The sequence below is a fragment of the Chiloscyllium plagiosum genome, unplaced genomic scaffold (assembly GCF_037043375.1).
Source record: "Chiloscyllium plagiosum isolate Xiang-an unplaced genomic scaffold, Cpla_swu_hap1 HiC_scaffold_15, whole genome shotgun sequence".
In the NCBI taxonomy this organism is placed as follows: Eukaryota; Metazoa; Chordata; class Chondrichthyes; order Orectolobiformes; family Hemiscylliidae; genus Chiloscyllium; species Chiloscyllium plagiosum.
The window spans coordinates 41,771,642-41,785,003 of NW_028270153.1; the positions used below are offsets into that span (position 1 = coordinate 41,771,642).

Here is a 13,362-nt window from a genome sequence, read left to right on the forward strand (position 1 = left end):
TTGACACAAGCAACTCTCCAGAAGTGTTAATGAAATAATATGGCTATCCACCCATTTTGAAGTTGTTAACTGACCTGTACACAAAAGTGATAGTTGTGAAAATTGACACTATCCATTTAATATGGGTAGATTGTTTCGCTTGTGTAAGATATCTTTAAATATGCCTGGGTTAGTATTAACATATTGAAACTGTGCCCCTACCTTAACTTGTCAGGTGTTCCAAATTAAATTGCTTCAGGGCCTACAAAAAATTGCTTAAGAAATATGGGGCACAGAATCTTTTTATTTTGAAGTCAGCAGCACTGTCACACATTTTACTGATTTATAGTGTCAAATAATTGATATTACCTATAAATGTTATTGCACCTCTTGGAACATTATATTATTGGTTTCATCTCATTTAAACAGTAATCTTGGTCAAAATTAAACTGTTAAATCATTTAATTTATTTGTAATACAGTGTGCATGGGATAGAATAAAAAGAGAAAATGAATGAAAGATTAATGTGTCTCACAAATAGGAAGTAATTTGCAAGTCTTTTGTTGATAAAGAATATTAAATAAGCATGAAATTAAAAGCAAAATCAGAATTTGAATAAGTCGAACAATGGAAGAAGAAACACTGGCTTTATACTTTGTTTTTAAAATTCTAATTGCTAGTTCAAAGCTGGTTGATTATTAGCTCTGTTTGAACAAAACTCTATCAGGAAGACACAATACAATAATGATGCATATACTTAAATGCTTGTAAATTCTATTAATTTCTACCAGGCCTCAACTAATTGATTGATTAGTGCTTTCATAAAGAAAAAAAAATAGTCAAATTAAACAAAATTAATACACTTTTGAAACCAATGTTGATACAGATAGGGTTTCTGTGCTACCACAGACAAGGCAATACAAATAAGCAAAAGGAAATGAATATTTAGGGAAGTTCTAAATGACTGGCATCAGCTTTCTGAACAAATCAAAGTTACCGAAGTAACTGATTGCTGAACTTCACTGAAATTACATTCAAATGCAGCATTTCTAGGTTATCGTGTCTTCTTGACAATACACTTTTAAATATAACCTCAGAGATGTTAGGAAGCACTTTGATGCATAAGGGGTAGTAGACATTTGCAACTCTCTTCCACAAATGGCCATTTAATTTTAAATCTGAGGTAGATCATTTTTTTGTTAAGCAAAGGTCCTATGGGATATGGGCGAAAGACAGGCAAAAAGAGTTAGGGCACGGATCAGCCATGATTTCATTGAATGGAAAAACAGTCTTGAGAGGTTGATTCACCTACTCCTGCTGTTATGTTCCTGATAAAATATTACAAACTAGAAACCTGTCTTGCTGGAATATTAGCCAATGAAAAAAAATCAAAACAGTGCATGGATGACCTTACATCAAGTCACGAATCACAAGGGCAGGAGGGTAAATTTCATGTTAGCACGTGATGAAGTAAATTTTAGCTTCCAAGAATTCATTACTATTTCAGCAACAACTTCTTTCCAAATTGCACTAGGAATCAGGTAGCCCTCCTACATATTTATGTAATTCCTGTGTAATTCCCGAGGTCTCTTTAGGGTGGCTTGAAACGAGATGCTTGCAATTTTTCAAGGTGGGAATTCCTATTTCTCTCTCAAGAAGGTAAGTGCTGGACCCTATTAGCCACTAAAGCATTGTTAAACCAGTATCTCGGCAAGGATCCCAAGTTATTAAATTTCCAAATAATCTAATTCCCAAGTGAGACGAGATGAACTGGTTTCCCTTCTTTATTCACCTCCACCCCAACTCAACTACATCTCAGTTTGTAACAACAGGATAAATTTACAGAGGACGCCTTCACATGGATAAAATTCTTGTAGACAAAATGAATTGAAGTTTTAAAAGGAGCCAACTGAATAAAGACTTTTTGAATTAGTGAAAGAATGTGTATTCATTATTAAATGAGAGAATAAATAATAATGAATAGTTTAAAAATGAAGGCGGTCCAAGTAAAGATAAAGGTTAAAATAAGAGTTATGGATCAGCCTCCAAGTGCTGTGAAGGGTGTACAATGGGAAATTATGTTGAGTGATTATAAGGGTAAAGGTAACACTGACGTTGGTAGCCAATCAGTTGATTTTAACTTTGCAAGTTAACTGAAAAGACTTTGTTCTATTTCCTTTCAACTAAGACTTTACATGCTTTCTGACCTCCAGGAAAGAGAGAAAGATGTAGGAGTCATACAGCATGGGAACAAAGCCTTTAGGCCAACTTGGCCACACCGACCAGACATCTCAATCTGACCTAGTCCCATTTGCCAGTATTTGGCCCATATCCCTCTCAATCCTTCCTATTCAAGTATCCATCCAGATGCCTTTTAAATGTTGCAATTGTACCAGCCTACACCACTTCCTTTGGCAGCTCCACACATGCAACACTCTCTGGATGAAAAAGTTACCCCTCAAATGCTTTTTAAATCCTTCCCCTCTCATCTTAAGCCTATGCCCTCTGGTTTTCGACTCGCCCAGCTGACGAAAGAGATTTTAGCTCCTCACCTTAAATCTAGCAGTTCTCAATGTCCTCTTCACACATTGTGCACACCTTCACTTACTCGCGCACACAGATCAAGGTTAAAACTGGCTTCCTGAAGGAGGGCTCATGCCCGAAACGTCGATTCTCCTGCTCCTTGGATGCTGCCTGACCTGCTGCGCTTTTCCAGCAACACATTTTCAGCTCTGATCTCCAGCATCTGCAGTCCTCACTTTCTCCTAAAACTGGCTTTTGACCTCTTATGTATTCTTGAAAAGGGTAAACACAAACATTCACTTGCCTGGACTGTTCTCTTCTCTATCATCAAGTTCACAGTTTGTAATCTTGTTTTTAAACTTGCTTGGCTTCAGTCAAGTTTGACATTGTACAGTCCCCACTAGGATTAGAAATAATCCACATAGATCTTCCAGACTGTCACTGAATTACATTGCTTAGAACTTATATTCACAGTCAACTTTTTAGCTGATGGCCTCTTCTTGGAAAACATACTTTTTAGTTAAATGGTCACCATGCCCCTACGTGATCCATAGTTGCAATCTGTGATCATGACAGCATATAAAGCCATTGTGCAACAAGTCTGAATAAAAGCAGAAGAAACACCAATGGGTCTAGAAATTCCTCACACATCACATACCACTTAATACCTTTGTATTAACTTGCATCCTCTCTCTCTACAGGACAATTCAATGCAAATCCAATTCTACACAGTACTATCAGAATTTTATACATTTCAATAAGAATGACAGGTGATCTTAATAACTCCAAAAGACATAGGCTTATTCTACTCGATTTATCCTCAAATGACAGCCTAGTTATACCAGACAGCAAACTAGGAGCCTATTGTTGTTTTTCAATTTCTTAGGTAAGGAGACTAGAACCGTACATCTTTTCCAAATCATCTCATCTAAATGCTATATAACAACTGCAACAAGAGTTCTTCACTCCCATTCTGAAAATTCCTTCTGAGAAAAATGAACATGTTTTTCTTTTTAATTGCTATCTGTATTTAGGTAAGTTTTAATTCATGTCTAAAGGCACACAAATTCCACTGAATCCCATAATTTACTAGTCTCTTACCTTAAAAATATTGTATTTTTACATTCTTCCAACCAAAGTGGATATTTTCACACTCCATTGAAGTGGCTATTTGAAGGTTCATTTCCAAATGCAGCAATTCACAATTGACTGGAGTGTTGGATATATTCCACTATTTAGGGCTCTTCAATAGAAAATTATGAATCATTTGAAAATATTATTATTACTTCAATACATTATTAAGAGTGTAAATACAGAACCTGCTTTGGCATCAATGTCTCATTTTAAAAAAACCTTCCAAGCTTTTTGTAGAGATATTTGTATCATCGACAGCCACAGGTGAGGTGCCATAGACTGGAGAGGGGCTAATGTTGAGCTATTATTTTAGAAAAAGGCTTGCAAGGAAAAGCCAGGGAACTACAAACCAATCAGCCTAATGTCAGTTGTTATATGGGATATTGAAAGACAGGATCTACATGCATTTGGAAAGGTAAGGATTAATTCGGGACAGTCAGCATGGCTTTGTGTGTGGGAAATTGTGTCCCATAAAAGTCGTTGAGTTTTTTGAAGAGGTAACCATGAAGATAGATGAAGGCAGATGGTCAGTATTGTCTACATGGACTTTAACAAGATCTTCAATAAGGTTCCACATGGCAAATTGAAGAGTAAGATAGATCATGTGGAATACATCACCAGGATGTGCCTACAAGAGAGGCACTATTTTTGGAAAACAAGGACACTTGTTAGAAAAGCATCATGGTGGGTGCAGACATGGTGAGTCAAAGGGCCTATTCCTGTGCTCTACTGTTCTGTATACTATGTTTATTATTTTACAACAACAATAGGTATAATTACTAAGACCTTAGGAAGCTGGTATGGAAACATCTGTTCTTACTGAAAGCTAGAGTTGAACTTATTTGTATCCAACAACTGACTCTGTATATACATTAGTAGGAGGGGTAGAGCAAATATAGTCTGAATATTACCCCTTTCGAAACGATTACATTATACATCATTGTGAATCATAAAGGCTAGTTGAGTGAATGAGCCCTTTCCATTCTGTAGGCTTGATACTACTCCTGGCTCACGTGGCAGGATTTATTTTTGTTAATGTCCTTCACAGTCCGCTGAGGGTCTCCATTACCTTGAAAATTGCTTCTATGATGAATTCAGAGCTGGGCACCAAATGTATAGCTAAATTAAAGTTGTATAGTATGATAATTCACCTCCCAGGTTGCACAAAATTTCTTATTAAATAGTCTCTGGCAATCTTAACAAGTGTCAGGTCTCAATTCTTCCCTACAAGGTTGCAGGGAAGAAAATATCAAAATAATTAGTCGGAATTTTGCAGTTCTGTGTCTTTATATAGCAAATATATTGCCCCTCCTTGAGCTGAGTGAAATCATTGCCTTAAATAAATTGCTTGGTTAGAGACAAAAAAACTGCAGATGCTGAAATCCACAATAGCCAGGCAGGAGGCTGGAAGAACACAGGAGGTGGAGAGATCAACTTTTCGGGTGTAACCTCTTCAGGACTCTGCACATCTTATCACAAATGAGGAAATATATGTAACAGACCTACCAGGTTCTGTCATTGTCCCATGAACAAACTGCAGCCTCTCAGTATCCTTCTTTTGCTCTCACTAGCCTCAATCAATTATCTAACTTTAAGCTTGACTAGATAGAAGTATGACATAGATGCAAAATGTTCTTGATGATTAATATTGGTGAGGTGACCACACCCAATGCTCAATGAAGATTTCTTTAAAAGGCATCATCTTAATCAGAAGTTTTCTAGGAATGCCGATGCTGAAATCACATGACAATGGCATGAAGTGGCATTTCATGTTCCACATTTGCAAATGTCTGGCATTGTCCTTCTGAGTTAGCCTGTCCATCTTGTGTACTACTAAAGTACAATCATTTTTCTCCATTAAAATTATGCCAAAGTCAAATGTAGGATATAATACACAACTGAACCAATCAATTGCTTTGCTAGAAAGCAAAACATGTACCAAATATTAAAAACAATAGAGTTCAATAGATGTAAAACTAAAAAAAAATTGTAATAAAAACTAGCATTTCAGATTTATTAAGTGCTTTTTACTGGTAATATAGAATTTACTTTCATGTTGAAAGGGAACAAACTGTTGATAGGTTTTTGTACCTCATTCTAGTGGGTGGGGACAGTAATTAGTCAACAGTTAGCTCAGCTAATTACAACCTCCACCCACATACAGCAGGTTCACAGTTTCTCATCGCTGTACATCTACCAAAGGCAATTTCATTTTTTCAAAATGATATCATGCTGTAAAAAGCCTGTAGTCTCTTAATTTACATTTTTTTAATTATCAGTTATTAGAGTTTCAGCTTGCCTATTGCCCTTTGATATGACAGTTATGACAGCATTGGGAAATTACCAACACCCTTGTCTTAAAAAAAAACCCCAGCAAGAATTATGGGCAGAGAATACAAAACAAGACAATACATCTCATTGCCTTTCTTTCTTGAGGTGGGTAGAGAAGAGGGGTTGATAATATTTATTTTCTGAAATCTATGATTGATACACAAAGAGTAAAATAGCCTGATAGAAGCCTCAATGATAAAATACCTTTCCAGAGTAAGATTTTTAGCCTTATATTTAAACAAACAGGAATCTCAAAGGATTATACTCTATTGACAGATAATGCGTCAATGAAGTCGATTTGAAGCAGCTCCCTGCGTGCTTTCCTCCTGTTACGACCTTCTCATGTCTACAGTATTTATCTTATGGGCTGCCTGTTATGTGCCAAGAAGCAGTTTATTCTGCACAGGGCTGTGCATTTTGAAATCAATAATATATAGCAGTTCACTTACACTGAGAGGGTAGAATCTTCCTTTTGAGACTATGGGCTGAATTTAATGGGTGTGATATTGGTGGGTGGGTATGTAATGTAGATCAGATGATGAGCTCAATGCCTTTATCCCCACTCACTCACGTAACACAAGATTGGGAATTGGGTACAATATTCAGCAGCTTGCCCACTGTAAGTATTTTTAATCAACCTGTTCAGATATGCTGTGACACACCTCTGGAGCAGGTGGATCTCAAATCTAGACCTTCAAGGCTCAGAGCTAGGGACACTACCACTGCACCATAGAACCTTCAGCCTGCTGACCATATGTAAATAAATAACCAAAGACTACTTTAACTTGTTGAAAGCCGAGATGAACCCAGTATTACTCTTCCCAAACCAAATTACAATTGGCTTGAGCACATTTAAAAAAAAAATAAAGTTCTTAAATAGCCAGGAGGAGGAGGAGCAAATTTTCAGAGAAAGCCTTTTGCCCAGTGGCAGCTCTCACTTGCTTCCCTACCCATACATACATCAAAACCTAACCTTCCCCAATGCACTTCAAATCTATTCCCTCAAGTTCCCAACCCTCACCCCATCCCCTCATGAAAGCTGGATCTAGGAAACATGGCACCTCCTCTGTCGACTGAGTTTGAGTCCAAGTAGTACCCATTATTACGTTCTGGCATTCCTGAGACTGTTGCCAGCAGATCAGATTGGCAGCAGAAACAGAAGGCCTACTTCCTGCCACTGAGGGGTGGAAATCCTACTTGACATTAATCTTCCACAGGGATAGGCAACAAGAGACCATCCCGACTTACAAAGACAGCTTGGACAGAAGGGACAGTGATGGTCAGCACCTGTAGGCTCCTCATGAAAACCTGGCTTCACTGTGGCAAGAGATGAATGGCCAGCTGTGCACTGTCAAGATACGCAGTACTGTCTACTCAGTTCATCATTCATCTATGCATATCAGTCAGTACAGTAAGCTTACTATTGCACAGGACCACTACCGTGACAGCATGGTACCATGTACAAGACTCAAGAAAAATTTACCAAGGTTCTTTAAGCGGTACCTTTCAAACCCATGGCTACTATTATTTAAAAGGACAAGGGCAGAAGATACACAGGAAAACCACCACCTGCAAATTCCCCTTCATGCTACTCGTCATCTTGACTTGGAAATATATCACCATTCCTTCAGTGTCACTGAGTTAAAATCCCAAAACTCCCTCTCTAACACTATTGTGGGTTGCCCTACAGCACATGGACTACAGCGGTTCAAGAATGCAGCTCACCACCACCTTCTCAAGTGCAATTAAGGATGAGCAATAAATGCTGGCCCAGCCAGCAACACCCACTTTCTGCAAGTGAATCAAAAAACCACCCATTTCAGGGTAGCAGGGGGCATGTTATCACAGGCGTCTCACACCATCTGAGGATGAGACTGCAGCAGAACAAGGGGAAGGTTCCTGTGTTGAGGGGGAAATTGGATACACACAGCCATCAAGTGAACGCTACTGGGCTTGAAAATTTTACTCTGCTTTCTCTCCACAGATACTGCCAGACCTGCTCAGTTTTTCCAACAATTACTGTTTTTGTAACAACTTAATAAAATCCTGAATAATGGTGATAGCTCAGAGCACGACTAAATCTTCATGGCTTTCTGTGCAACCTCTGGATCCCACTACCAAGACAGGTTAAACACATAGGAAACTACCAATACCCAGGCCTGTTTCTATCAACATTCTGAACATACCTCTGAGGAGGAACTGTCTTCAGCCTCAACTGAATCCTTAAAGCCTTCCACCTCACACTTAAGCAATACAGACATTCACCTTGGTGAGTAACATAATGAGAAAAGGCTGAGTCACATTCTGGTAAGTACAGCACTGGCAGGGGCCTATAGTTTGAGAAGGAAGAAACATTTAAGGTCTTTGACACTGGAAGGACTGCTGGTGATAGGACATCTCCTGAGTCCAATATAGATGATAACTATCTCTACTTAGTCCTTGCTGAGCGAATGGATATGCATGGGCAAGCAGAGTAATATCTGAGTTTACAAAGATTATGCATAGACTCAAAGGGCAGAGAAGTCTACCCATGTTCTATCTAATGCCGGCACTCTGGGATGCAAATAGCTGGTTCGATGGAGCACATTTCTGCTGGTGTCCAGCAGAACACTCAGCATGTGCCAAATATAAATGGAATTCTTCACACCACCACTTGAGGTATGAATGCATTCACGCACTGGCGAGGTGACAGGGGGCCAAGGCACCTTCATCTCCATGCAGATGCGCTCATCAGGTCAGGTTATGAGAGGTTACCCTGCATTGTGACAGTAATTTGGAGCAACAAACAGGGATAATCACCCGAGGACACACAAGAGGTCCTGTGCTGCATCTCCCTGTTGCCGGAGACCTAAATCCCTCCATCAGGTTAGACGAAGGAGGTTGCAACAATATCCATGAAGGAAATCTCCAGCAGACTGTAACCCTCAAGGTTTCAGATCACCACAGGATGCCCACAATAAACATCTGATGCAATTCTATGGTGTAATGAGTAGGAATCCTCAATCAGACCTGTGTCTGTCAAGGTGGCACCAACATGCAGCAGTTGGATAATAAAGATTAAACAATATTGAAATCACTTTGGTTGCATGCATGTCACTTTTCTGTGCAAAATTAGACTTGGCACAGATATAGCACATTTGTATGACAGTCCCGTGATCTCTCTTAATGTGTTCAGGCTTATGGAGAACATAACCTCTGCCAAGCAGGAACTTTATCTGGATGGTTGGTTTTGGAGTCAATGTAGCCTGTCGAAAGCTCAGTGATAAAATGAATGATCTTTGCACATAAAGGTTTGAGCCATCTAATCAGAGCCACCAGGAACATTAGGAGAAAGCGAGGTCTGCAGATGCTGGAGATTAGAGTCGAGAGTGTGTTGCTGAAAAAGTACAGCAGGTCAGGCAGCATCCAAAGAGCAGGAGAATCGACATTTCAAGCCAAAGCCCTTCATCAGGAATGAGGCCCAAAACGTCGATTCTCCTGCTCCTTGGATGCTGCCTGACCTGCTGTGCTTTTCTAGCAACACACTCTCACCAGGAATATTGCATAACTCCAGACAGAGGCTCTGGTCAGAAAACTGCCTGGGAGGTTATTCATGCAGAGGAAACATATAGCTTAACATTTTAAGTTTGCTTTGTTAGCATCAATTGTAAAGTTGTAAGCTAAGCACAATTGGCGCATAGTTCTGACAGTCCACATTTGTAAAGACAAACTGTTGGTAAATTTATAAATTGCTTTAATTTAAACAAAAACATAGAAAAGAAAACACTAGGGTTTTGGGCAAATCCAGAATCACAGAATTATAGAATGAGACAACACAAATGGGATATTCAGCCCGTCCAGTCCATGTCAATCTTTTCAAAAAGCAATGCAGTTAGTCTTGCTCCCTGGTCCTTTCCCCATATTGCTGCAATTATTACCTTCTTCAGCTATTAATCCAATTCCCTTCTGAAGGATACAACTGAATCAGTTTCAACCACTTGACCAGTCAGCATATTTCAAATCCTGATCATTTGCTGCATTAAAATGTTTTTCCTTATATTACCTCGTTTTCTCACTAATTATCTCAAACTTGGTTTGCAATCTTGCAAGCCTTAGCTAGAGCTTATTGTTATCTTAGCTTCATGACATTTTGCACATCTATTAGTTTTCCTCTTAACCTCCTCTGCTTTAATGGGAGAAATCTCACCTTTTCCAGTCTTGCCACATAATTGCAATCCTGATCTCTGGAATCATTTGAGAGAAGACAGAGATTGACTAAAGTCTAAACATCCATTCTAAAGACAGATGCCAGAACTGGATAAACCAGGTCAGTTGTGATAAAACTAGTTACTCTAAAACAATCAAAACAATGACTGTTTCTCTCTCCACAGATGCTGCCATACCTGTTGAGAATCTGCAGCAATTTCTGCGCCTGTACATGATAAAATGAGTGTTTTACATTGGTTTATCATTACTTCCTGTCTTTTGTAATTTACACCTCAATGCTTTCTGTCATTGTAAAATCCAGGCCTTCTCTCTACAAATGTTGCCTAGACCTGCTGAGTACTTCCAACATTTTCTTTCTTATTTCATTTTTTAAAATTGTTCCAATGGATAATTCATTACATATTTGCAAGCAGATGTTAATTTGTGTAGTGCTGCTTATAGCTCCAATGATCACTGAAGAACAGCTCACAGATAGCATATGTGCCAGTCCGCACCACTGCCTACCTCCAATGAATTGAGATAAGTCTGCAGAGAGCCACATCAATTAACTCAGTTCCCTAAATGTTTACTCAGACATACACATGCAGCAGGATACAAACAATTGCGATTGACCCTTTCTCCCATCCCACAAAATCTAATATTAATACATTGATCAGTATCATGCATAGTAATATAGGATGATTACAAATGCCCCACAACCATCCATTTTATTATATTTTACAATGGAAATCAATGATCCTATAAAAGAAAGTGTTGCATTGTAATTTCTTCTCATTAAAACAAAGAATATTTATTCTACCAAGAATGTGAACTTATTCTGAGTGAGGGCACAAGCCTGCTGAGATCTCTGTGAACTTCTTATTCAACCATAGAAACACAGCCCAATTGCTGAGTTAAATGAAGAAAATGCTTTGTCTCATGATTATTTTAAATTATACCATTGGAGCAGGGAAAACTCTGCTGAAAAAACTATTGCAATTCTTATTTGACCTACAAGACAACTTTAGTTGGAATACTTGAATATATATTTTGAAGACATGGCAGATTTAATTCTATTTGAAACATATTTGAAATATTTTAAAAACTGTTTGAGAGTTTGTAACAGTCTGTATCACTGTTCGTTTTCATACACTCCACAATTATTCACAAATCTGGAAGGAAATCTTTATTATGCGAAAGCTTACATTTGAATGCACTTTTCTTTTGATTCATGATCTTCCACCATATTATTTTGTACACCACCTATCCATTATAAATTCCTACATCCTCAATTATAATGAAAATCCACCTAAGCTCGATATAGTGATTGAGTAATCGAATGACACGTTTGACTTTCTTTTCATTCTCCAGATAATGTACAATATTAACCAAATAAAGTGCAGAAGAATTCCATGCTTCATAATAACTGGTGTAGATTTCTTCTTTGTGTCTCTGAATGTTTTTTTAGAGAAATGCTTTTGTTGTTAGTATATTGCTGGTTTGTCATAGTTACATGACCTACCTCTGCTCAAGCGCTTTCACTTTAGTTTGTGACAACTATTCAACATATTATCGAATCATGGTGGCAAAGTAGTGAAGCTGAGATTGAGCTTTTCTTTTTAAGAGCTGCAAGAAAGCCAGCTATTGTAAAAGAAAATCAGCAAAGAATAATTAAAACAGCAGCATGCAACTTTGAAGTGATGAATGAGTCAGAATGACTGAATATCTAATTCTTTGCTGCTATGGAAATGAAGCAGGATTAGAATTTGTTCAACACAGAGGCAAAACTATGAAATAGTATCAAATCAAATAAAACAAAGACTGAGCAAATAAGAGTAGAAACCTTTTAATAAATAGTGGGGAAAGAGTGCAACAAACTGTATTGCAGCTTAGATTTCACAAAGGAGCAGAAAATCCAGACAGGAGAAGCTTTGTGGACATTGAAGCTCATATTAATATTACTTATGAATGGTATATGTTCAACATTTGAGTTCAAAGAGTCAGGGACACTATTGATCAATACGTGATAGCAATTACACTTCTCACTGAATACTGGATTTGGACAACTGAAAGTCGCTCATTTCAGAGATAGACTGGCATGATAAAGGGTGTAAACATTGTTAAGGATACATTATAAAATGAAAGGAATCATAGGGAAAGTAGTTAAAACTGCAAGTAGTTGAAACACTTTATGTAAGTGTTTAGCTACAAAGTGAGGCAAATCTCTAGATATGGTTGCTGGAGAGATGTGAGGCAATGGTTTGAACAAATCACTCTATACGACACAAGAGGTTGTTGATGTCAGGTCTAAAGTTGATAAATATTTTGTGACTGTTAGAATGAAGGGGAGCATGTAGTCCATATGAAATGCCAGGAGAAAGTGAGGACTGCAGATGCTGGAGATCAGAGCTGAAAATGTGTTGCTGGAAAAGCACAGCAGGTCAGGCAGCATCCAGGGAACAGGAGAATCGACGTTTCGGGCATGAGCCCTTCCTGAAGAAGCTGCCCGACCTGCTGCGTTTTTCCAGCAACACATTTTCAGCATATGAAATGCCAGGTAGACATCAGTGCTTCGTATAACATTATGTCCTTTGCAGACCTCTGCAAAGTTGCTCAAGGTGGCGACTGATTAGTAAAGCCCTTGAAAGTATGGCTAAAGCTATATGGTGGAACCAAATACTCATCATATGGTGATAATTAAAGTTGAGAGCCCAATGCCATGAAAGTATTATAATCTGGAATTCCAGACATTAGATATTAAATCCACTCATCTCAGTTAAATCAAATCTAAAGTTTGGATTGGTAGCTCTTCAAAAGAAATGTCTTATTGTTTTGTTGGTGATTATGCCATTTATTGCCAAACAGATGCGAGAAGATTACAAAATTATTTTTTAATTAGATTAGATTACATTACAGTGTGGAAACCGGCCCTTCGGCCCTATCCACACCGACCCGCCGAAGCATAACCCACCCATACCCCTACATTTACCCCTTTACCTAACACTACGGGCGATTTAGCATGGCCAATTCACCTGACCTGCACATCTTTGGACTGTGGGAGGAAACCGGAGCACCCGGAGGAAACCCACACAGACACGGGGAGAACGTGCAAACTCCACACAGTCAGTCGCCTGAGGCGGGAATTGAACCTGGGTCTCTGGCGCTGTGAGGCAGCAGTGCTAACCACTGTGCCACCGTGCCGCCCACATC

At 38.6% G+C, this 13,362-nt stretch overlaps 1 protein-coding gene across 1 annotated transcript in view; it reads right to left on the reverse strand.

Annotated features, from left to right (window-relative positions):
- Positions 1–13,362, reverse strand: part of LOC122560076 (cadherin-4-like) — a 673,208-nt gene that overhangs the window by 316,659 nt on the left and 343,187 nt on the right. The window lies entirely within an intron of this gene.